General features: G+C 43.7%; 1 protein-coding gene across 3 annotated transcripts in view; it reads left to right on the plus strand.

The window, feature by feature from the left end:
• gnb4.L (guanine nucleotide binding protein (G protein), beta polypeptide 4 L homeolog) overlaps positions 1–12116 on the plus strand; it is a 71274-nt gene that overhangs the window by 28075 nt on the left and 31083 nt on the right. Inside the window, exon 1 of one of the 3 annotated variants that reach the window (XM_018261912.2) lies at positions 3464–3493. The gene's annotated coding sequence lies outside the window, so the exon portion shown is untranslated. 3 annotated transcript variants of the gene reach the window in all.

Raw genomic sequence — 12116 nt, forward strand, 5'->3', positions numbered from 1 at the left:
ATGGCAGTGTGTTTGGAGTTTCCTTAAATGAGAAGGATCTAGGGGTCTTTGTAGATAACAAGTTGTCTAATTGTTGGGCAGTGTCATTCTGTGGCTACTAAAGCAAATACAGTTCTGTCTTGCATAAAAAATGGCATTAACTGAAGGGATGAAAACATACATGCATATGCAGTGCAGTTTTGGACTCCAGTCCTTAAGAGGGATATAAATGAGCTGGAGAGAGTGCAGAGACGTGCAACTAAATTGGTTAGAGGGACGGAAGACTTAAATTATGAGGGTAGACTGTCAAGGTTGGGGTTATTTTCTCTGGAAAAAAGGCACTTGCGAGGGGACATGATTACACTTTACAAGTACATTAGAGGACATTATAGACAAATAGCAGGGGACCTTTTTACCCATAAAGAGGATCACCGTACCAGAGGCCACCCCTTTAGACTAGAAGAAAAGAATTTTCATTTGAAGCAACGTAGGGGGTTCTTCACAGTGAGGACAGTGAGGTTGTGGAATGCACTGCCGGGTGATGTTGTGATGGCTGATTCAGTTAATGCCTTTAAGAATGGCTTGGATGATATTTTGGACAGACATAATATCAAAGGCTATTGTGATACTAAGCTCTATAGTTAGTATAGGTATGGGTATATAGAATTTAATGAAAAGTAGGGAGGGGTGTGTGTATGGATGCTGGGTTTTCATTTGGAGGGGTTGAACTTGATGGACTTTGTCTTTTTTCAACCCAATTTAACTATGTAACTATGTAACTATGATGGACGTGTGTCTTTTTTCAACCTTCCTCAGGCCCGGATTTGTGGAAAGGCCACCTAGGCCCGGGCCTAGGGCAGCAGGATTTTAGGGGGGGGGCATGCTGCCCAACCACATCCATATTGGTTCAAAAACACTGGGGATGCCCTGGATATACAATCATTTTTTTAATTTCCCACGCACCAATCCCCATTGATGACGAAAATTTGCACGATAAAGGGGAAGGGACAGAGGCGACGAACGGCAGTGGGCCTAGGGGCGCCCACTATGTAAATCCGGCCCTGACCTTCCTTACTATGTTACTTTGTTACTATGACTTCGGAAATCGAAGCGCCGCGAGTGTATTGGCTCAGGCGTTTTTTTCATTGAAGCAGATGGAAGACACGGGGAAGCAGTTCGGGGAGATTAGTCGCCCCAAAGAAGAGGCGATTAGTCGCGGGGCGACTAAATCTCCCCGAATCTCCAAAGGTCTACTGGTAGATCCCGATCTACCTTTTGGACACCCCTGTATTATAGGGCACACTGTGACTTTTGGTAAGGCAGAGATATGGTGCCGCCTTTGGTATGTGAAACCCAGGCCTAGGTCAGTGTGTGTGTTTTAGGGGTGAGGGTGCTTAGCACCACATCATATTGGCTTCGGTTAAAAAAAAAATCAAAGCAGCCTGATTCTAAATGTGTAGCGGTCTTCTACTAGTGAGTGAAAAATTTCACAATGTATAGATTCGCTCTAAACTTCCACGTTTTACCAACAGTGAAAATTTTCGCAAACCTCTGTCAAATATTCACCACCCAGCTTTTTTTGCTTTTGCTCAATACTGTCAACAAGACATAAAAGTAAGGAAAAAGTGCCACAAATAAACACCCATAGACAAAATGTTTTGCAACAAAAAAATTGTCAATATTCAAGACAAAAAAGTTTGCGAATTTTCCGGTGAACCAACGAGGAACATTCATTCATCACTATCTTCTACTCTTTTATATATTGCCACAAATGTATTGTGTTAAAACTGCCATTTATCAGCCTTAACCCCAGAAATGCTAGTGACCATATCAGAAATAGGCATTAACCCTTGAAATGCCAATAATCACCCTAGACAATGAGTAATCAGCATTAACCCCAGACATGCCAGTAAGATTATTTTTGAAAACAGTTAATTAAGATGTTAATCACCTTTCTTTCCCATCCCCTTGCTTTTCTCCAGAACTGGGCAGTGATGCATGCCCAACATCATTTGGCTTATGTGCTCTTGAATTTTGATGAAACGTGCTAATTTGAAATAGATTTATAACAAAATGTATACAACGTGCTGAACACACAGGGAGATCCCCTAGTTTGGCGATGTCGTCAAACGAGTGGATCGCTCCCCGATATGCCCACATTTAGGTGGGCGAAATCTGGGTGATCCAATCGTGGGCCCTAGGGCCCAATGATCGGATCAGAATGGAGGCAATATGGGCGGTCGGATCGCGGGACCGCATCATCAGTCAGATGTGGCCGTGATGCAACGGAATTTTTTACCCTGCCTGATCAACATCTGGTTGACTTTCAGCTAGATGTTGATTGGGGGAAGCCCGTTGGAGGGCCCCACACACGGGCCAATAATCTGCCGACTCGGTCAGTCAGCTCGTGTGTAGGGCCCTCCGACGGGATTTCCCGATCTATGTTGATCGGCGGGATTAAAAATCATGAAGGATCGCGCCCACATCTATTCGTTTATGCGGCCCCATGATCCAACCGCCCGTGTTGGCTACATTATGATCCGATCATTGGGCCCTAGGGCCAGGTCTGGACTGAGATTCAAATTAGGCACAGGCATTTCATGTACACAGAGGCCCAAACAGGCCACACAGCAGCCCAAACAGCCCACACTAGCCCAATAAATATTGACTGCCTATGGACACTTACAGCAGCCCCTCTGGCATTTGCACAGAACCCACATATTGCCAGTCCGGGCCTGCCTAGGTCCCAAGATAGGGTTGCCACCAGTCCCGGACTGGCCATCTGTGGGTTCTGGCAAATGCCAGAGGGGCTGCTATAAGATGCTGTAGAAAGTCAGTATTTAGTGGGCTGGTGGGGGCTGTTTGGGCCTCTGTGTGGGCTGATTGGTCCTCTGTGTACCCGAAATGCCAGGGCCTATTTTGATTTTCAGTCCAGACCTGGTTGCCACCTTTTCTGGAAAAAAATACCAACCTTCCTATATATTTATCTTTTTTCCCTATTAACATTAGAATCAACCATCATTTTTACTGGCCAGGTGGCAACTCTAGCTAGGGTTGTCACCTGGCTGGTATTTTACCAACCCGGCCAGTAAAAATGATGTTTGATTCCAATGTTATTAATAGGGAAAAAAAAAAAATATAGGAAGGCCGGTATTTTTTTCCGGAAAAGGTGGCAACCCTAACCCACGATCAGATCAGCCCGATATCGCCCACCTCAATGTGGGCATATCGGGGAGAGATTCGCTTGTTTGGCGAAATGCCGAATGAGCGGATCTCTAGGTGTATGGAGAGTGGAGATGAGATGTTGGCTGAGTGAGGGAAGACTTGCAGGGTTTAGGTAAGTTAAATAAGGAAGGGTTAAACAAGTAACTGCAGCAGAGGAATGAGAAAGCTTGTTTTAGTCCTGGCACATCAGGGGGGGGAGGGCTCATGGATTACGTTGTGGAGGGGTGAGGCAGACAGTCCATTGAGGAGGGGGAGAGGGGAGAGCAGAGCAGGAGACGTAATTATTCAGGTAGGCGGAGAGCTTCATTTCAGATGGAGGAGGAGGGATGAGGCAACCCTGCGATTTACAGCAAAGGGAGTTCACAGAAGTAGGACATTACAAGAGGGGACTGTCAGGACCAAGCAGCCCAATTTAACATAAAACAGAGGGAGCCAAATGGGCAGGTTGTTAGTCCGGGCCTGGTCCAAGCCTTACTAAGACTAGTCTTCTTTATCTGTAAAATACTTTGTGCTGTGGGAAACTAGTTCTGCCACAAGCAGACAGGCTGAACGCTACTATTTCTAGGCTTGTCACCACTTGGCTTAGAACTACACTTCCCAGCATCCCATGAAAGCCTATCGCCGTGCTATGTTCATGAGGAACTCCAACTGAACTATGTCGAGATTCCTCACAGTTATTTCATGCATGTAGTTAAAAGCACCCTTTCTTTTGTTTTATTTTATCAACATGGATTCTAACACGTATTGGCGCTGTGACACATGACACGATGAATGTGTAAATCTAGAGAACAGTGCAGCTTCCACAATTCGGCCTTTCACAATGCTTCATTTTCCCAATTGTACTCTAGCGATCAGGCAGGGCAGGATGATTACAAAAAGGAAGCTTTGTCGAGCACTTCTGTCTCCTCCCCTATTCACCGCATCACTTGGTAGGGTCCTTGCTCCTTCTGTGGGCTGTGCCATTAAGCTCCGGGGGGTGTTTCGGGAAGAAAGACATTAGTGCTAGCGTTCGACCGTCGTTGTTCTCGCTGTGTATTTGAAGTGAATGCTTCAATTGATTCTAATAAAGGGACTGGGGATGTGCATGATAACATTACGGTGCTGGGTTTGGATTGTGTGAGCTGTCACTGGCACCCCTCTTCACCCTGCTGCTGTTGGTTCAAGTCTGGGTGTGGCGGATCTTAGGGCCGTGTGATCTGAGCTGCAGGGAGGCTGCGCTTTCTAACGGGATCCGGGGAGCTCGAGTCATCGGCGATCTAGGAAAACCGAGCCCGAGGCCACGAGGTAGGAACTGGTAATGGGAAGCCGCACATTCTAGGCCTGTAGCCAGGAAACGCCAGAGGCCTGACACAACATCATTATCCTGTGCGAGTACTGGGCTAGCTCACCCCTCCTGCTCCATTTCCTTCTCTCCTGCCCCTTCACCATCTCTTAGCAACATTACCGCTTTTTTCTACCCCAGACTTCTCCTCAAACACCCTCAATTCCCATCTGTTCCCCACCCATCTTCCTCTTGTTCCATCTCACTAAGTGTCTCTCATTCTTCTTCAACATTGTGGGTCCTCCCCATCTCCTGTATCGCTGCACCCTCTTGTCACTGTACTCCCATTATTCTCTTCTGTCACAGCTGGGCCTCGCCAATTCCATTTTCTACTGCTATTCTCACTTCCCTCACTCATGCCCTCCCAGTCTTACTGGCATCCCCCAGTCACTCTCCTGCTCCTCCTTGTCCTTCCTCACTGATACCCCCCAATAATACTGTCCTTCCTCACTGATACCCCCAATAATACTGTCCTTCCTCACTGATACCCCCAATAATACTGTCCTTCCTCACTGATACCCCCAATAATACTGTCCATCCTCACTGATACCCCCAATAATACTGTCCATCCTCACTGATACCCCCAATAATACTGTCCTTCCTCACTGATACCCCCCAATAATACTGTCCTTCCTCACTGATACCCCCAATAATACTGTCCATCCTCACTGATACCCCCAATAATACTGTCCTTCCTCACTGATACCCCCCAATAATACTGTCCATCCTCACTGATACCCCCAATAATACTGTCCTTCCTCACTGATACCCCCCAATAATACTGTCCTTCCTCACTGATACCCCCCAATAATACTGTCCTTCCTCACTGATACCCCCAATAATACTGTCCTTCCTCACTGATACCCCAATAATACTGTCCTTCCTCACTGATACCCCCAATAATACTGTCCTTCCTCACTGATACCCCCAATAATACTGTCCATCCTCACTGATACCCCCAATAATACTGTCCTTCCTCACTGATACCCCCCAATAATACTGTCCATCCTCACTGATACCCCCAATAATACTGTCCTTCCTCACTGATACCCCCAATAATACTGTCCTTCCTCACTGATACCCCCCAATAATACTGTCCTTCCTCACTGATACCCCCCAATAATACTGTCCTTCCTCACTGATACCCCCCAATAATACTGTCCATCCTCACTGATACCCCCCAATAATATTGTCCATCCTCACTGATACCCCCCAATAATACTGTCCATCCTCACTGATACCCCCCAATAATACTGTCCATCCTCACTGATACCCCCCAATAATACTGTCCATCCTCCCTGATACCCCCCAATAATATTGTCTATTCTCACTGATACTCCCAATAATATTGTCCATCCTCACTGATACCCCCCAATAATACTGTCCATCCTCACTGATACCCCCAATAATATTGTCCATCCTCACTGATACCCCCCAATAATACTGTCCATCCTCACTGATACCCCTCAATAATACTGTCCATCCTCACTGATACCCCCCAATAATACTGTCCATCCTCACTGATACTCCCAATAATATTGTCCATCCTCACTGATACTCCCAATAATATTGTCCATCCTCACTGATACTCCCAATAATACTGTCCTTCCTCACTGATACCCCCCAATAATACTGTCCTTCCTCACTGATACCCCCCAATAATACTGTCCTTCCTCACTGATACCCCCCAATAATACTGTCCTTCCTCACTGATACCCCCCCAATAATACTGTCCTTCCTCACTGGTACCCCCCAATAATACTGTCCTTCCTCACTGATACCCCCAATAATACTGTCCTTCCTCACTGATACCCCCAATAATACTGTCCTTCCTCACTGATACCCCCAATAATACTGTCCATCCTCACTGATACCCCCAATAATACTGTCCATCCTCACTGATACCCCCAATAATACTGTCCTTCCTCACTGATACCCCCCAATAATACTGTCCTTCCTCACTGATACCCCCCAATAATACTGTCCATCCTCACTGATACCCCCAATAATACTGTCCTTCCTCACTGATACCCCCCAATAATACTGTCCATCCTCACTGATACCCCCAATAATACTGTCCTTCCTCACTGATACCCCCCAATAATACTGTCCTTCCTCACTGATACCCCCCAATAATACTGTCCTTCCTCACTGATACCCCCAATAATACTGTCCTTCCTCACTGATACCCCCAATAATACTGTCCTTCCTCACTGATACCCCCAATAATACTGTCCTTCCTCACTGATACCCCCAATAATACTGTCCATCCTCACTGATACCCCCAATAATACTGTCCTTCCTCACTGATACCCCCCAATAATACTGTCCATCCTCACTGATACCCCCAATAATACTGTCGTTCCTCACTGATACCCCCCAATAATACTGTCCATCCTCACTGATACCCCCAATAATACTGTCCTTCCTCACTGATACCCCCCAATAATACTGTCCTTCCTCACTGATACCCCCCAATAATACTGTCCATCCTCACTGATACCCCCAATAATATTGTCCATCCTCACTGATACCCCCCAATAATACTGTCCATCCTCACTGATACCCCCCAATAATACTGTCCATCCTCACTGATACCCCCAATAATACTGTCCATCCTCCCTGATACCCCCCAATAATATTGTCTATTCTCACTGATACTCCCAATAATATTGTCCATCCTCACTGATACCCCCCAATAATACTGTCCATCCTCACTGATACCCCCAATAATATTGTCCATCCTCACTGATACCCCCCAATAATACTGTCCATCCTCACTGATACCCCTCAATAATACTGTCCATCCTCACTGATACCCCCCAATAATACTGTCCATCCTCACTGATACTCCCAATAATATTGTCCATCCTCACTGATACTCCCAATAATATTGTCCATCCTCACTGATACTCCCAATAATATTGTCCATCCTCACTGATACCCCCAATAATATTGTCCATCCTCACTGATACCCCCAATAATACTGTCCATCCTCACTGATACCCCCCAATAATACTGTCCATCCTCCCTGATACCCCCCAATAATATTGTCCATCCTCACTGATACTCCCAATAATATTGTCCATCCTCACTGATACTCCCAATAATATTGTCCATCCTCACTGATACCCCCAATAATATTGTCCATCCTCACTGATACCCCCAATAATATTGTCCATCCTCACTGATACCCCCAATAATACTGTCCATCCTCACTGATACCCCCCAATAATACTGTCCATCCTCCCTGATACCCCCCAATAATATTGTCCATCCTCACTGATACTCCCAATAATATTGTCCATCCTCACTGATACTCCCAATAATATTGTCCATCCTCACTGATACTCCCAATAATATTGTCCATCCTCACTGATACCCCCAATAATATTGTCCATCCTCACTGATACCCCCCAATAATATTGTCCATCCTCACTGATACCCCCAATAATACTGTCCATCCTCCCTGATACCCCCCAATAATATTGTCTATCCTCACTGATACTCCCAATAATATTGTCCATCCTCACTGATACCCCCAATAATATTGTCCATCCTCACTGATACCCCCCAATAATACTGTCCATCCTCACTGATACCCCCCAATAATACTGTCCATCCTCCCTGATACCCCCCAATAATATTGTCTATTCTCACTGATACTCCCAATAATATTGTCCATCCTCACTGATACCCCCCAATAATACTGTCCATCCTCACTGATACCCCCAATAATACTGTCCATCCTCCCTGATACCCCCCAATAATATTGTCTATCCTCACTGATACTCCCAATAATATTGTCCATCCTCACTGATACCCCCAATAATACTGTCCATCCTCACTGATACCCCCCAATAATACTGTCCATCCTCACTGATACCCCCAATAATACTGTCCATCCTCACTGATACCCCCAATAATATTGTCCTTCCTCACTGATACCCCCAATAATACTGTCCTTCCTCACTGATACCCCCAATAATACTGTCCTTCCTCACTGATACCCCCAATAATACTGTCCTTCCTCACTGATACCCCCAATAATACTGTCCTTCCTCACTGATACCCCCAATAATACTGTCCTTCCTCACTGAAACCCCCAATAATACTGTCCTTCCTCACTGATACCCCCAAAAATACTGTCCTTCCTCACTGATACCCCCAAAAATACTGTCCTTCCTCACTGATACCCCCAAAAATACTGTCCTTCCTCACTGATACCCCCAATAATACTGTCCTTCCTCACTGATACCCCCAATAATACTGTCCTTCCTCACTGACACCCCCCCAATAATACTGTCCTTCCTCACTGATACCCCCAATAATACTGTCCTTCCTCACTGACACCCCCCAATAATACTGTCCTTCCTCACTGACACCCCCCCAATAATACTGTCCTTCCTCACTGACACCCCCCCAATAATACTGTCCTTCCTCACTGACACCCCCCCAATAATACTGTCCTTCCTCACTGACACCCCCCCAATAATACTGTCCTTCCTCACTGACACCCCCCCAATAATACTGTCCTTCCTCACTGACACCCCCCCAATAATACTGTCCTTCCTCACTGACACCCCCCCAATAATACTGTCCATCCTCACTGATACCCCCCAATAATATTGTCATCCCTCACTGATGCCCCCCAATAATATTATTTGCCCCCGATTGTTGCCCCTTCACATCTGCCCCCCCCCCAGTGGCGTTGTTGACCCTCATAGCTGTTCCCAGACCTGTGTGTGCAAAGAAGTTGGTCAGAGTAAATACTAGAAAGTGTGTTGCCAGATTGCATTGTGTGCACCAACATTTTTGTGAACAGAATAGATCTGTTAAATACAGACAAAGAAGTGGGTCTTGGACAAAAATCCCTGATTTGCCAGATGTCTCTGGGTACCCTGCATAGTAAAGTGCAGACTCACACCTTGGGAATTTGACCCCCACTTCCTTCTGAGATTTACAAGACATTTTTTTCATCTGCCCCTCCCCCCCCAGTTGTGTTAATTTATCCTCCCAATGTCCAGTTGCATCCCAACTTAGTTCTTTATTTGACATTCTCATACAATACTTATCCCACATTATATCCTATCGGTATATTTTTTGTCTTATTGCTTCCTATATCCATCCCAGCATCAGGGCTGTGTCCCTTAATTACAGGTTCAGACAGTGGCCCATCCTGCTTCCACTCTTCATACACATCCCTCTTCTTTATACAGGACTCTACCTTGCTTCTCACTCATCCCTTGCATGCTTCCTTTTATTCAAGTTGCATTGTCTTTATATTTGTAATTATTTGTTATTTGTATATACATTTGCATTTGAATCTTTGTCTTTCCTTTAATATTGACATACAGAAACAGTGTATCAGAAATGTACTCTCATTCAGCCTAGGCTCCATTTCCCACAATGCCTTGCACACTTCTGTCATTCTCTTTCCTTTTGAACAGCAGAAAATGCAAGGCATTATGGGAATTGAAGTCTTTGCTGGAGGAGGGCAGAGTGCTGATACAATGTTGGAAACTTATGAGTATCCAGGGAAAGGAGAGGATGGAATAGTAATGAAAATGTTTAATGTATATTGGAAAGTTGATTAGACTTACATTTTCATTTATTAGGTGAACAAAAAAACTAATGAAAGGGTGGACATTAGTTTTAATTAGGGATGCACCAAATCCACTATTGCATATGCAAATTAGGGGTGGGAAGGGGAAAACATTTTTTTACTCCCTTGTTTTGTGACAAAAAGTCAAGCGATTTCCCCTCCCAGTCCCTAATTTGCATATGCAAATTCGGATTTGGTTGGAATCCTGCTGAAAAAGGCAGAATCCCATACCGAATCCTGGATTCAGTGCATCCCTAGTTTAAACATTTCTAGATAACATACTTATAAATGCCCAGGTAGTTATATGTCTGGTTTAACGGTTGTAGAGCATAATATCTTATGCTCCCATTATTTGCAGTTGTTTTAAAGTTTTTTTATGGCCTCTTTTTTGTATTGGTGGTTCTGCCTCTTTCAACAATGTAGCAGAAATCAGCCTTGCATGCGTTTTTTACAGGACTGTTAATGAGCTGGCTTCTGCTACATTGTTTTAAAAGTCAGAAGAACAGGACAGGTTATAGAAAGGGACAGATAGATGCTGCTTTCAATAGCTGTTATATTTACCTTAATCGAAATCCATTGAAAATATGCAATGAATGTGCATTGGGAAGTTGTTTCGAATTCTATTTTCTTTCATTGGGTAACTTTGTTTTTTGGGGTTTATTTCCTTTTTAAGGGTAATGCTTAATGAGCAGGGTTTTCATTACCTAGATATTGACTAGCATAGCTGGCAACAATGTAAATCTGCATTTTAAGCTCAGGTTTTTTCAGGGGGCACCTTTCTGTCTAATACACAGTGCGGGAGGGAGAGGTGAGGGGGCTATGGAAGGCAGTTTAGGGGGGGCTATTGTTACAAGGGGGAATTTAGTTTTTTCTTAATGTGATACGCTAACAAACTACTCTTCATAATACTACTACATTAAGGGGGTTATTTATCAAAGGTTAAGTTTGAGGTTTTTTTTTATACCTCGAATGAACTCACAACGCTAATATTTTCTAATGTAAGAAAAAACTCAAATCTGTGAATTCAGGGTTAAAACCCCAAAAACTTGAATTAATTGAGTTTTCAACGGTAAAATACTTAAATTGCTGGAATTAATTGAGTTTTCGCACACAACCCACCGAAAATAACCCAAACATCATGAAGGCTACAAACATCTTTCAATGGTTCAAGGGACCTCTGTCATTGACTCCCACATGACCTCGATAGGTTTTAGCTGGAGTATTTTTGGATTCGAGCTATTTCCAGCTACAAGGTATAAAAATTAGAAAAATTTTAGTTTTTTTTTTTTTAACCCAAAAATTTAAGTTCAATGCTAATGACATGAATAAACATCCTCATAGAATGGTTAACCTTGCTGTTAAAGGGGTTGTTCACCTTTAGATTAACTTTTAGTATGATGTAGAGAGGGATATTCTGAGACAATTTGGTATTGGTTTTCATGTTTTATTGTTTGTGTTTTTTGAGTTACTTAGCATTTTATTCAACAGCTCTCCAGTTTGCCACGTCAGTCATTACTTGCTAGGATCCAAATGACCCTAGAAACCATGCATTGATTTGAATAACAGACTGGATTATGAATAGGAGAAGCCTGAATATAAGGATGAGAAATAAAAATTAGCAATAACAATACATTTGTAGCCTTACAGAGCATTTGCTTTTTGGAAAGCTGGAAACTGTCAGACGAAAATTTGGTCAGAATGAGCTATTCTATAACATACTAAAAGTTAACTTAAAGGTGTTCCACCCCTTTAATTTTTAGTTTTTTTAGATTTGCTATTGTCTGCTATGGTGCCAGTGGGTTGTAGGAAAGGATATTTCATCTCCCCACAATATATCATTGTCCTTCTATTATGTAGGCAGTGTACACAAACATTTTTAGTGTGTACTTAACAATACAAAGATGTTTTTGGTCTTTTTTTTGTGGTTACTGTATAAATGTTAGGGGATATAAAATAAACCATCTGGATTTTTTCAGTTAAAAACCT

Source organism: Xenopus laevis, chromosome 5L, assembly GCF_017654675.1.
Source record: "Xenopus laevis strain J_2021 chromosome 5L, Xenopus_laevis_v10.1, whole genome shotgun sequence".
NCBI lineage: Eukaryota > Metazoa > Chordata > Amphibia > Anura > Pipidae > Xenopus > Xenopus laevis.